We start from the raw sequence: 15173 nt of genomic DNA, 5'->3' as shown, positions 1-15173 counted from the left end.
AGTCCATCTGTTAGTTAAACCTCAGATCCAGGAGAAACCATGCAGTGTTTGTCGTGGCCATGGAACACTGGACCAACTTTTTAACCACTCAGGGATCTTCAAATTCTCAGCTGGAAAAGGGTGGCATGCACCCTCAAGATTGGATGGGTTGTTGCCCCAAGTGGGGGAGTTTTGGTATCTCGAACTTTTGCTCATAAGTGAGGGGAGAGGAGAGCAGGAGATTGAGAGGGCAACTGGTACTGGTCTGTTGTAATGAAGCGAGAGCTGAGCATAAAGGCAAAGATGTCAATTCACTGGTCTATCTACATCCCTCACCATTACCTATGGTCAGGAGCTCTGGGTAGTGAATGAAAGAATGAGACGGTGGAAATGCACTTTCTCCTAAGGATGGCTGGCCTCTGTCTTACAGATAGGATACAGAGTTCAGACATTTGGAAGGGATGCAGAGTAGACACTACTCCTTCCCATAGTTAAGAGCTAGTTGAGGTGGTTAAAACATCTGACTAGGATGGCACCTGGGCGTCTTCTAGGTGAGGACATGTTCTACCAGGAAGAGGCCCTGAGGTAGATCCAGTGAGTGTTACCAGGCATCTGGGCATCTCTGCTTGGTTTGCTGCCCTCGCATCCCAGCCCCAGATAAGTGGCAGAAAAATGGATGGATAAGCTAGAGAACCCCAGCACAATGTCTACACGTATCCTTTAATGATCACAAACAGTAAATTGATCAAATAATCAACTCTTTGTCTAATTAATTTAACTGTGCTTAGGTATGGGGGAAAATATCAGTACAGGACAATATCCCACTGATTCCTCTTGCAATATGCTATTTATCAAGGCTAAATAAACCATGCAGCTTCTCTAAACAGGCTCTTTTACCAATTTCTTACCAGAACCACTAACTTATACCTCATTGCCACTGCAATTATGAAACAAATAATTTTAAATTAAGCATATGGTAACTAACCTATAACTAATTAAGTTATAACTAACTAAACCACACTGGTCTAGAGGCTGGTCAGTGATCCCAGGGTAACCATCGGTCAATAGTGAAAAATGTATATTCCCTGATGCCAACTATTTAGCAAATTAAAATTTGAATTTCAGTAGTTCAGCAGTTGTTGGAGGTCACAAAAACTTTGGGTTGCCTGCGGGGTCACCGACAAGTCCTCAGACCTGTATGACTGGGGTTTTATGGTATTACAGAACTAAATGATTGGACTGACACACCAGTTTACCAGAGTGGAATGAAAAACAACATAATTCCTGCTCTTTGCCTTTTCATGGCAAAAGAAATCTCTTCTTCAGTTACACAGACATCAAAAAGGACTGTACCATTAATTATGTGTTTGCCTTTAGCTCAGTTTAGTATCTTGTGTTGAATCTTGACAGAGCTTATGTGGTAATTTTTGTGTCATTTTACAAGGTTCTGTCTCCAGAGTGGGAGATCTTTCTTTAAATCATCAACTCTGACATTAAAAACTTTTTTAAATTATTTATTTATTTACTTTGGGCAAACTTAAGAAGTTGGGATGGGATTTGTATGGCACAGGACTTGGTGCTAATAAATATTTAAACACAGAACAGAGGGAAGTTGTCACTGATTACTTTGGCAGAATATTGGCTAATGGTGTTACCACAAAAAGCAAGCCACCTATCACTGCAGCCTATTACATATTGCGTTTTCTTATCAGCACACTGTGTTGACAGTGAATATTACAACTAAGTGGACCGATCACCTGAAAGAGTTTGCAATCTGCGTCATCAGCATATCAGGAGCTATTTTAAGATTCCCACCCCTACGTGTGCATAGTTTATTTAACTCTTATGCATACAAGCTCTTTTTTTACTAATGCCTTGTTCCCAGGTGCACTGACTCAGTAACAATGACACAGGAGCAGGATTCAACAGAATAAAATTATAAACTTCTTCTGCTCGGGGGTAAAACGGGGTGCATGCTGTGAGTCACCATTCATTAAGGCCTCACTGGCACAGGAACACTTGGGTGGATTTGCTGTGATTTATTGGCTCTGAATTCTTCAGTACAGGTGACTAACCAGCCCTGGGCCAAAACACAGCAAGGATTTTTGAGAGTGGCAGAAGAAGATTTGAAAAAAAAAAAAAAAAACCCAAACCCCTTTAAATTCTTAGAAGATTTTCATGTTTTAGAAATGTTAAAAGAAAATGGTCAGTTTTCAAAATTAAAATGAAGTAATTTTTAAATCCGCTAGCTAATGTCCCTAAACTAAAGCTAACTATCTGTAATCCCATGTTCTATCAATTCTACCTTAGGCCTAATTCATTCTTTTATCTCATACAATCATTATGCATCATGCAACTGTGTCCCTTCTCTAGCCTAACTGATTTTATTGGCCCAACTGTAGCAGGGACTTGTACCTCAAGACAAGTTCAAACCTCTCTGTTTTATGTCTTTTCAACCATTATAGACCTGGATTTCCACTGCAATTTGCCTGTGCTGGACCTAAAAAGCTGGCAACGGCAAAATTGCTGGGGCCAAATCTAGAAACACTGTTGTCATTGCCTTTGGAAGGACTTATTGCATGAAATTCAGAGATGACTCACAAATGCAGCCTATAAATTCTGCCTGTCACGACTTTCTTTTACTAAATAACAGAATATTCAGCTCTCAAACCCACTGAAATGTAGTCTGATTCTCATAAGTAACCAAGGCTGATGAGGCTCCTCAGCATTGAAGCCCAACACTGGGCATCCTTGATAAATGAGATAACAAGGTTGCTAGTTATCAGTTGTCTCTGTTAACTCTGAGTTTATCCATCCAGCTTTTCAGAACCATAACAGTGAGATAAAAATGTGATAAAAGCAGAAAACTAGATCATAATGACAGCTAAAATTGATGTAGATATTGTTGTTAGTATTTTAGTGTGACTAGCTCCCTAAGATGTTAGAAGCTCTGTTTCTGCAGGAAAAATGAACTTTCACATGGAAGTATCTGTTACTCGTTATCACCTGCTACATTACTGAAAACATATGTATCTCTGTGGCTGCTGAAATCTATTAATCTGAATAAATTTCAGTGAATGTTAGCCAGTTAGATATAGCATGTGCTCCTCTTTACATGCACTTCATTTGGAGGATGCAGTACTAACAGTTTTGGTTTTTCCAGTGGAATTGTTTCCTTGAGAAACGGTCACATGCAGACAAAAGTTTCAACACACACACTCACCCTCACACACACATGACAGGAACATAGCCTTGAACGCCACGTATCACTTGCAGGGAGTTCATTCTAAGAAATCACGAGACAAAGAGCATTAAGATAAAAGATACACTACTGTGAGAAACTGTGTGAAGCAGGCAGTGAGAGTAAATGCAGAACAGAGTAACTCATTGAAAATGTATCATTGCTATGTGCTGAGAATATAGTTGTTTCATTGTAGCTTAGATCAGCATTTGGTATTTTGTGTAAAATGTATTTTCTTGTTGGCTGTATTTGTAGTTTTCTCTGTGCTTGTACCAAGAATCTAACTATATTATAAGCATAATATTATTATGCTGAGATTAGTGACAGCCATTTTCAGAGGACTGAACCCTTGGACTGTCTATATGTTCACATCATTCATTCATGCAACGGCCTTAAGGAAAACTCAATTTTGGCAAATATGAAATGTGATTACCTGGACTTTAGCATAAACTGATTATATCTGAGTATTCAAAGATCAAGGTCACAGTGACCTTATGTGCATTCCATCCTTGTGGAAAATGATACATTTACATTACATCTGGCACAAATGTCTGTGTATGCTGCCATAAACATTGCACTAGTTGAATTAATATTTAATTAAGCTTGAATTAATTTCTAATTAAAGGTTACCTTGTACCAGATAAGAAAATCTGTGCCTTGGGTTACTCTTTTTAGCTTGGTTGATTGGAACACTAAATCTCTGTAGCCTAAGGAGAACAGTAGAAATGCCTCTTTTACTTAAAACCACCAGCAAATAAAAACATATCTGTGTCTGATAACACTCTGTTCAAGTCTGAGGTGTTCCTTTAAGGCAGAATGCTATATCAACATTAATAATACATACTTAAGATTTCATTCAACTCACATTTTAATATTTGAAATCATTTGTAATCCGTACAGTGAATTTTAGCCAGTTGCTCACTCTCTACATATGGCTTTAGTCTGCATTATTGTAATGCATTTCCAGATCTCTGCACGACATGTTAACAGGGGTAAACAGTGCCATGGTTTAACCAGTCATTATCTATCAGATAGACACAGCTCATACACAACATGTGCACATATAAAAAATAAAATAAGGGGAAAAAAAGATGTGAACAGTGTACGTTTCGTAGGTTTTCTAATAAAGATCACTTTATATGGCTGGAAACCACTGACTCTCTGTCCTTTAGATTTTTGAAGGAGACTTGAAGACTGGGTCTTTCTTTAATTTAATATGATTTATTTTCAAGCCTGCACTCATTGAAGCAGCAGTGTCCCCCACATGTTGTCATGTCCCACCCACAGACTTAAAAAAAAAGAATAGCTGATCACACTACAGTCACACGCTCAGAGCGGCATGCAATAATCGACAAACGTCTCCTACATTTTCTGAGAAAGACAAAGATAAAATCTTCTCTAAATGATTTTATTGATCTCAGGCAAACTACTGAAACAAACAGCGACCTAAAAAGATATCAGTGCAATTACAATTTCAAATGTTTTCAAGCATTTCTCCGTAAAACTCAAGCATTGTCAAGGATTTCCCGCACAAACCATGTGAAGCTAAAGGGGGTCAAAGTCAGAGCTGTGAACAAAAATCAGCTCGGCTGACTCACTGACCTCTTTCAGGTGTGTTATTTTCATTAATGGGAACCCCTTCCTAATTTTGAGTTTCAGTTCCCCAAAGAGTACTGTCATCACAGTGTCTGTCTTCTGCCTAGTTATAGCCTACAGTCATTAAACCAGCCTGTACCAACTACCCATCATTTAGATAGATAAATCGATAGATAGAAGGATAGATGTATTTTAAAAATGTTAAATAATACAGTGAGTCTTAACAGGAGACAACAGTGAAAGTGTCACATCTAGCAGCTTTCAATAAATAGTGCTGGTTGTGTTTTTATAACAGCTACAATGACATTCATGGTGTAAGGGGTTAAACGACATCAGCATTTGTATTTTTAGACACACTGTTGTGGCTACACTTCATCGTCTCATCCCCAAGGTCTAAGACTGTAGTTATGATTAACAGCTATATCTCCTCTCAAGACAAAGCCTTAAAAAACATGGCCTGAGCAGGCTAAGTCCTGCATATGTTGGACTTTTCCAGATTAAAAACACATTGTGTATTGAAACCCACAGAGCTGAACAATGTAGACAGTTAACAGAGATAGCGGAAATATGCATCCCTGTTTGACATAGAGATTATTCTCTGCCAAAGGTCAGTGAAAGCCTGAAACACTATTACCAAATATCTGAAAACACTATCTTCTACCAGACTACAGCTGACTACATATGCTGTATTTACAGCATGTGTAGTACATTGATGGAATCGGGTCAATGATCATTCTTACCCAGCATGCGAACCTGTATGGCATTCTGCTCCCAACTTTTGAAGGCTACAGCTCCACACCTCTGTGACAGAGAGGAATAGGGAAAAGGGGAAAGGGAAAGAAAGGCTGACATTAATATTACAAAGGCCAAAAATATGCACACTGCTATCAATGAACTGTGTTTAGTGAAAAAGGAAACTGTGCTAAAAGCCGCAGTGACCCTACGTGTGAAGCCACAGACGGTTTTCACACTGGTGTGCCACCCCTGCACTCTTTTCCCACAAGCCCTCACTTAAAAGTAAGAGAAATTCTAAATGAACAGTTATAAATTGAAATTGAAATTAAACTAAAAATGAACTAAAGATGATCTATCTATCCAACCATAGCAAATAGCAAATATTTCAAGAGATTTTGGTCTATTTTCATCACATCAGGACACTTCCTGTGTTGGGTGCTTTGTCAAACTGAAAAAGTAATTTGGGGAAGGAAGAAGAGTATTTATTTAAAGATTATTATTCATCATAGTGAGTAAGAGAGGGTAGGGGCAATCAGTGACACTGGCATCTGTGCTTCCAGTAGCGACATGTCTGTGTTTTGGCCAACAACGTTAAAAAGTGGGTCAGGCGGCATACTGGCATACACTGGCAATGATTTGCACATTAATCACATGCTTCCACATGGTTGGCCCTCACGGCCAGGGGTCTTTAGTCATCTTTTTTAGTCATTTTCTATCAAAGGTGTACTTGTCTCTAATTTAAATCACATGGGTTTTTTTTATTTGTTTGTTTTTTTTCTTTAATAGTGAAAGATGGAGCAGATAAGACTCACAGTACTGTTCTTCTCAACTCTCACCCTCCAATACCTGATACTATTACACTGTTACTATCGTTATTGGTATAATGGCAAGTTAACATTAAGTTTACAGTTAAGAATTATTTTCACAAATTTTGTTTTGTACTACAAAATGTCGAAGAGTCCCTTCAAAGTAGTATGAATGTCAAAAGATTAAAATACCATGACTGTCTTATGCGTCAAAATTGATAAAGCCTGCTAGCAGTGCCACATCTGCCTGTGTACCCTGATCTGATGTCAGCTCTTGAGTATAATTAAAACCCAGAGTCCTGTGCTGTAGATCAGTCAGACACAGCTCGGTACATTTCCCAATTGAGGTCATCTATTTATAATAGCCAGTAATGGCTATAATAGTTATAATGGCTTGACATCTATGTGCATTTTGGAAACGGGTGAGAGGGGACTGGGTACAATGTGGGTACAAACCACACACACACACACACACACACACACACACACATATGTATATATATATATATATATATATATATATATATATACACACTTACATATACATGTAGATATACAGATAGATATATATGATAGGAAGCAGGTACCCTAGCTGACCTGACAAATCATCTGTTATCCATTATTAAACATGTTCTTTCTTTGTTACTCCTTTGGAGGAAGACAGTCATAAACATGTACCTTGAGTAGGAGGATTTACATCTGATTTAGCGCACATTGTTTACCGTCAGGCAGGAAACGGGTGGAAGGAGGCAAACCAGAGGCAGTGACTGTTCGCTCATTCAGCCCACGTGGTTATGGCATGTTTACAGGACACGTCTTGTCATTTTTTTCCATGATCTCTATGCTCACATCATTACTCATTTCATCTGGCCAGCTTTCTAGTTTAAGTCTCTCTCTCTCTCAAATGCTTATGACTAACACAGCTTTTCACTCTCCTGTACATAGCGGGGAGTCAATGTTTTGTTTTTGTTGATATTTATCCCCCATCCGTTTTGTGCTAGGGAAACAAATGGCAATTTGAAGTGTTTTAAATTTTCGTTACACTATGTTTGAATATTTAGCCAGTACAAAATGGATGTGGTACAACATATGAATGATTACATCTGTAGCTAAATGTCCACTCGGGTACCAACAGGTCAGTGACAGTTATGGATACAGATGTTTGGACAACAAAGTTTTAAATTATTTAAAACTTTTCATCTATACATCTGACAAACTTCATTAAACTCCGAGGTGGAGCATGGTCAAAGAAAACACATATTAAATGTTAATGCTATGGATCAGTTTATTCAAAAGTTTTCATGGGCAGGGTTTGTGCAGGCATCACTTGTACTAAGCGATGTAGTAATAAAAAAATAAGCAGTGCGCGTACTGTACTGTGAGGTCTATCAACAATCAAATCAGCACCTATTCAAAATATCAGAGGGCAGACAATAGTAAACATCAGATCGGGGAATTAATTTTAACAATGACAATTTAACAGAATTCACTAATTACTCAATAATATCATCTATCAGACACTTGCTGGTAGCACTACAATGCCACACAGTCAAGAAGTGGGGACAGCTAAACCATCTTCCCCACAACTGAGTAAGCTCCACGCTTCATTGAAAAACCATGAGGTGGGTTACAAAGTTCCTGAAATAACTTTTATTGTAAAACCACCCTCTCTAATAGGCTACAGACCCTTTAGTTAGGGTTAGAGTTATTTATTTATAAGGTTAATAAGGTTAAGGTTAATCATTTTCATGCACCTCTTTACCCATACCTTCTGTAAATAATTTATGCATATTCAATTCAAGTATCTGCTTAGACATTTATAACTAAACATCTTATACTTAACATATATACTGTGGCATGTCAGCAAACACCACAAGCAAACCCAGCCAAAAACAAGTCCACTTCACATCTTTCCCCTGCTTGCGTGTGGTCTGCAGTGTCCAGGCTGCAGGTTGACTGCTGTAAATCTGTCAGTACACTGACGTGACACATGGCAATAATACACAAGGCCGAACACTGCAGCAAACACGGCGTACAAGAACAAGCCTGCACCAATAAGTCTTTACCACAAAAAAAACACAAGGTCATTATTGGCTTGCTACATGTCGTGAAAACATTTAGCCCTTATGAGAATACTAGCACGCTCATCCGGTATTAATGCAACGCCACAGCATGCATCATAAACAGTATTCGCTCACTACAAACTCTCATTTAAGCGCCAAAGACTGTTCACAGGTCGTTACGGTGTAACGGCTTTCTGTCGTTAAGGCCTATTACAAAACAAGTCTGTCTGTTTAGAGGCACGCAGCCGACACAGCTGGAAAAAAAAATCACAGTCTACGTACCTCGACCATTAAACAGGACATTTAACCATCGTGGCAGCTTGCAGATGACAAGTGAACGCTACGGAATCAGGCGCGTGCGGACTGTTTTCATGTCACGGGGGAGCTCAGGAGTTAATCGCGTACTACAGGACGAAAGGTGACAGAGTCCGAGCTGACAACTGTTTTAAAACAACTATTTCATCCTCCTCTCGCGGTTGCCCCTCATCATACTCGCGTGGTAAGGACACTGTGGGCTTTTTAAAAGGTGAAACCCAAGTTGCTGTTTTCCCTCTCCGCCCCTGCCCGCGTGCTGCTGCTGGCTGCTGCTGCTGTGTGTGTATGTGCTTGGTGAGCCGCAGAGGGAAAGGAGGGGAGGGGGGCGGGGCGGGTCTTGTTGGGAAAGATCCAATCAGGACTAGGATACAGTACCTGCTCTAATTACGATTGGTCGTTATCAAATAAACAGTGTTTGTAATTTGGAATATTCTAAAATGAGGGTGAGTACTACTACAGGATACTGCACAACACAATAAAGCAATGCAGCCCAACCTTTAGTTGGAAAAAAAATAAGAGTATATATATTTTATACTAACAGAGATTTAATAATTACGACACTACAACTACCACAATATTTCACTTTTATAAGTAAATGGATGTCATTTCTGTGTTAACTCTATAAAACAAACGTCCCCGTGTAGTTCGCACATGTTGGTAATCTTCAAGAACAAACAATCTGGTTGTTGCCATTCAGGCCACGTTTAAACACATCAGTCAAAGTATATTTCAGCATGCTGAATGCTGACATCTAGTGGAATAGAAATATACAGGAAATACGTTCTCGAAATAAACTGCACTAAAAGTTTGTTGAAATAATACTTCTTTGCAATTAACCTCATACGACTGTAAAACTTGTTTATTTCCCCTTAAATGGTGCAAAAATATTTGGAAAAATACATTTGTGGGTTGAGCAGCAGAGTTGAGTATGTGAGTTGCACCCATTAAAAATTTGCCAAAATTTTCTCTGCCATTGCCAAACAGCTTATTCTGCTACTGAGTCTTGTTTTGAGTTTCTTTTTGAGCTTCAGCTGCCTGACTAGCAGCACCTGTGAGCATGGACCCTGCTATAGCGGTCACTTGTTGTCTGCTCCAAGCATGCCATATTTGACTGATCTGGATAGGTCCCGTGCCATAGGACAACTTCAAGCTGGTGTTCTGTGAACACAAGTTGCAGCATTACTTGAAGTGAGCCCAAGTATCATCTCCAAATTGAAGACCAAGTTCCAGATAATTGGAGATGTCAGAGGCAAGCTGCAAAGTTGGTGTTCTAAAAAGATGACACCACAGGATGACTATTTTCTCACCCTGTTGGCAATTAGGAGCAGTAGGCAGTCTTTTACAGATTTTCAGGATGAGATGCTGAGACAATCTAGAACAGACTGCACACAGCCAGACTCATAGGGCTGCAAGGAGGCCTACCATGCCTGTTGGCACTAGTGTGAGCAACATGTGGAGGAACATTATGAGTCTAGATTCTGCCTACAGCAGCTAGATCATACGTCAGACTGTGGAGAAGACCAGAGATTATTTAGACAATCGCTGCAATGATAGGGTAGAGCTTTTGGTGGAGACTGTCATGGTGTGCTGTGTGCAGGCAGGAGAAGAGGATCCAAACGCTGGACTCGGTGAACGGAAAGAGGCAGCTTTATTGTGCTGTGGCAGAAACTCCAAACATATCTCACAATAACAACCCTAAACTGAAAACACAAAGCTAATAATAATAAACACTTGGAACCTGAAGACAAGAGACTGGGAACATGGAGGCAAAACACACAGCTTGTTGAGGGTACGACGCGATGCTGAACACTGGAGGACACACACTATAAATACACAGGCAGAAACATGCGGGAACGAGGAACAGGTGGAGAAATTAGACTTAACGAGACAGAGGAAGCGAAACTAGAAACGCTGTTGAACCTTCAAAATAAAACAGGAAATCCACAGACTGAACACTGATAACTCTGACAGGGAACAGAAGGAACACAGTACAAAGGCCAGAGTGACATCAGGGGCAAAGGAATACACAAGCTAAGAAATACAGAACGGAAACCAAAACACCAGTAATCATAAGCCAAGAACCAAAAGGAAAACAGACCACTAAACAATAATATAAAATCAACACACTGGGCCACATGCCCAGGACCGTGACAGAGACAGTGTGATCATGTTTGGCAGCATCTCGCTCCCTGAAGAAACAAGGCTTGTCATCATTGGAGGCAATCTCAATGCAGAGAGATATCAAGATGAGATTCTGCAACCAGTGTCAATCCCATGTCTCCACGGTCAGGGACTCAAGGCTACACTCCAAGATACTGTGTGGGATACTGTGCTGTTCATGCCAGAGTGACAAACAGAAACACATTGGCTGATTGCGACAAGTTCTGGTTGAAGAACAGGATGCCATCCCACAGCAGCGTGGAACCAAACTGGTGACTAGCACAAGGAAAAAGTGTCAAGCTTTTGTGGCTGTGTATGGTTCTTCCACATGCTATTGAGATACCTGTTTGTTAAATTAATAATTTGTTAAATTGTCTTGTTTCTGCAGACTTCAATCATCCAATCCAATAAACAAGACTGTTTGATGATTAGTAAAGATGCTGGCTTTGTTATTCGTGAAGCTTTTATTGTGTAACTGAGCAGACATTACATACAAGCTGCTTGACACCGGGGGTGGGGACCTGGTCCTGTGTTAGACACTTTTTTACTGTGTGCATGCACAGTGCACTATTCGCTTCGAACAGGTATGGGAAACCTCCATTATTCAACAACACTAGTCAGATGTTCTGCAAAGACCAAACCAGAGTCAATAGCAGATTAAGCTGTTTGGCATTGCTAGGGAAGATTTGACAAGTTTTTCCATGGGCACAATCCACATACTCAGTTCTGCTGCTCAACCCACACATTAGTTTTCCTTAAAATGTGGCACCATTTAAGGGGAAATGAACAGATTTTCCAACTATATGAGATTAACTGCTTAGAACCATTGTTACAACAAAATAATAATCGACCAAACACAAATTTCCTTACTTTTTGTGCTAAGTTTATTTTTATAACAATAGATTTAAAAAAGTAAGTTTCATCATAGCTTCTGAAAGCTCACTGGCACTTTCAAACATTAAATCTGGAAAATCATTATTTAGATGGTAGTTTGTCTCCTGTCTGACAAGGCTGCTTAGTAATGAATTTCTATTTTGCCCTTCCTGTTAGCCAAGAAATTATATAACAAGAAAACAAAACAAAACAGAATAGCAAATTTATCTGTCCATTTGTGTTTCTCCCTCATTTTAGCAGAGCTGTCCTCCCCATCCACAAACACCTGCATGGCATCAGCAAATGAAGGAATGGCTGTGATTCTACAGTGGGGTCAGCATATTTAAGTACACAATTGGGCAAGGTGGGATTACACACTATGATACAGCACACAAGAGAAATGAGATAAATAAGTTAATAATAGTTATTAGTTATGAGTACCTCAAAGAGTAAATCATTTTGGGAGCTACCAGCTGACAGAATACAAAATAGGAGAAGTGTTTACAAAGATCCCATTGTTTAAACCTGTTTGGAAACTAGAAATTTAAAACCACTTCCAGTTTGCTCAGAAGGCAAGGTGATTCCCTGCATTCCTGGCTGCACCTAGAAGCACTTAGAAGCTGCTGGCAATCAACTGACTTCCAGCAACTGGTCGCTTTACAGCTGAAGAGATCCTTCGGTTCTTTCAGGGAAGATGGAGCATAACCTGGAACATTTAGGGAGACATGGAGCAAACATGAGAACACACAATAAGCTGAGGAGACAAGGATGAAACACAAGGAGAGAAACAAAGAGCCAGGTAAGCGAAACGCAGAGAGAGAGAGGGAGCGAGACACAAACAGGAAAACAACTACACTGTAGTTGTAAGAACAAAAAAAAACCATGTTACAGATGTAAAAACAGGTGCAAATACAAACCGAAGTCAGCTGGCCTCTTCCTGAGCTTTGAAGTTGCCATTGATAATTAAAAAAAACTGTTCTTTGAAGCATCTAATAGATACATCTAATCCTGCCAGTGAGGAAGGCTATCTTTTCTTTTTCTCTTGTTTGAGATAATGGGTCAGTGTGGACCGTGAACCTGACTGACCACATTCATCGTTCAGTACACTGTTCTTGACAAAAAGTGCGTTTTAAGCTAAACTAAAGTGAGAGTAAACTGTGAAGTTCAAATGAAGTGTACACAGTTGTTAAATAGTGCATCTTCAGCATAGAGGGAATTCCTAGTTAAAAACATTGTTAAAAGTTAATCATTTTCATAAAAAGACAATTGGTGCTTATATATTTTTCATTATTTAAAAATAAATTGTGTTTACTTTGTAAAATAGAAATATATGCTTTCAATAGAAACAGAAAAATCAAACATAAACAAAAAAAATATTAGAAATTAAATGGTTTTAAAAATACTAAGATATAATAACAAACAGTTTTGCATGACGAGCATTTATGTATCAGTTAATAGAATTCATATGTGTCATGTACGTACATAAGAACATACATGACACGTACATAAGTACTACTACATACTTCCGGTAGATACATTGTACCAGAAGATGCAATGGAGGCATCCATCGCTGTTCCGCATGGCTCTCGTGTAAGTTTGAATTTTAGCATATAAAAATTATTTGGTATTATAATAATAACATAACCAATATATGATAGATTTAATTTCATAAAGGTTTTTTGTTGTTGTTTTATTGCAGTTTGAGCTTAAACATGTGGTCAGCACCACACTGTCATGCCATGTCGTTGAGCAAAATAAGTTCACCGAAGCAGTCTGTGAAGTAAGTTTCACATGGGTTTTAGCGACAAACAGAGTATATCCAAGAAAAGGTGCATTTACAGCACTATAGACAATGCACTTTTATGTGATATGGATCTTTTGTTTTTGTTTTCCTTTTCTGGCATGCAAGGAACAAATGGAATGGACTGCTTATGGTGAACAAGGCCCTGGCTGGTAAATCTAAATTACACATAGACTAAAAATATATAAACAAATATATATATATATATTTAAAACTCTAGTAAATTCCAGCTGTTAATTATGCTTTGTAGAATAGACTTTAGACATTTTTTTATTTTATTTTAAACAAGTTCAATTATGCACTGTTTAAAAATTAATGTACAACATATTTTTATTGCCACTGCTTAAATAAACAGGTGTTTATAAACTAAAACACCTGAATTTGCCTTTATTTACCATTCAGTGCTGTCGGACCATCCGTCTCCTCCATGGATGACAACGAAACCCCAATGGAGATAGACTAAACGGTGCAGGATGCCAAGAGGTAAAACATTTTTTAGATCAAGCAAAACTCGAACTGTTTTTCTTGCAATGCCCTTTTTAAAATTCGGACTCAAAACAAATTCACCGCAAAACACTTAAAGAACTTCATTATGACCGATGTGGAATGTTGGATCCAGCTGTGGTATAATTTATGTATGTTTTTGCAGAAATATACAATTGGACTCATAAATATTTGGACAGTGACACATTTTGCGTAGTTTCACCTTTGTAAACCCATGAATATGAAGTTAAGTCATAAAGATGGAGAGTACCCTTTGCAAATTTGGATTTGGAAGCTGATGGGAATTCTTGACCAGAGTGGTAACTTTTAGGAGTGTCTAACAAAGAAAAATCCTTTATCAGCATTCACAACATATGGAATATTTTTGTTGAGTCTATAATCACTAGACAACTTAGTGAATGTGATGCTGTATGAGGGTTTACCCTGAGATAGTTTATTAAGGGCCAGATTAGACTTTGCAGTGTTATTTTCAAGACTGCCCAATTTTGAAATAACACTGTTTAGACAGATGAAACCAACATTAGCTTGTAAAAGAAAGATGGGAAAAATATGAAAAAGGAAAAGAAGCACTTGTGACAAAAAATTAGCCTCTCACAAAATTACAAATACAGCTAGGTCCACTAAGTATTTGGACAATGACACAACCTCTATCAAGAAGTCATTGCTAATACATATTAGACTACATAAATTTTTTAGAATTATTTCAAGAAATCCTAAAGCTACTTTTGGCCACTCCCTTATTCATGAGAGGGTGCTGCATGTTTGATTTCACAGATTTTTTATGTTGAATAGCCTTTCTGACACAACCCCAGTGGAATTTCTGTCTCTTTTTGCATTTATCTAGCCATCTTCAGTTGCTGCTTGTTTGTGGGTCTCTCTACCTTCAGTTTTGTCTTCAGTAACTGAAAAGCTACTCTGTTAGGTTGAGATCAGGTTCACTTGGCCATTAAAGAATATCTCAGTTCTTTGCCTTGAGAAAACCTTGGGTTCCTTTTGCAGTTTGCTTTGGATCACTATCCATTTGCACCATGAAGCACTGCTCCATCAGTTTTGCTGCATTTGGCTCAATAAATATTACAGGGAGTGCAGAATTATTAGGC

Source organism: Pelmatolapia mariae, linkage group LG15 (genome assembly GCF_036321145.2).
Source record: "Pelmatolapia mariae isolate MD_Pm_ZW linkage group LG15, Pm_UMD_F_2, whole genome shotgun sequence".
Taxonomy (NCBI): Eukaryota; Metazoa; Chordata; class Actinopteri; order Cichliformes; family Cichlidae; genus Pelmatolapia; species Pelmatolapia mariae.
The sequence above is the reverse complement of the archived record's forward strand: the minus strand, read 5'-3'. Positions refer to the sequence as shown.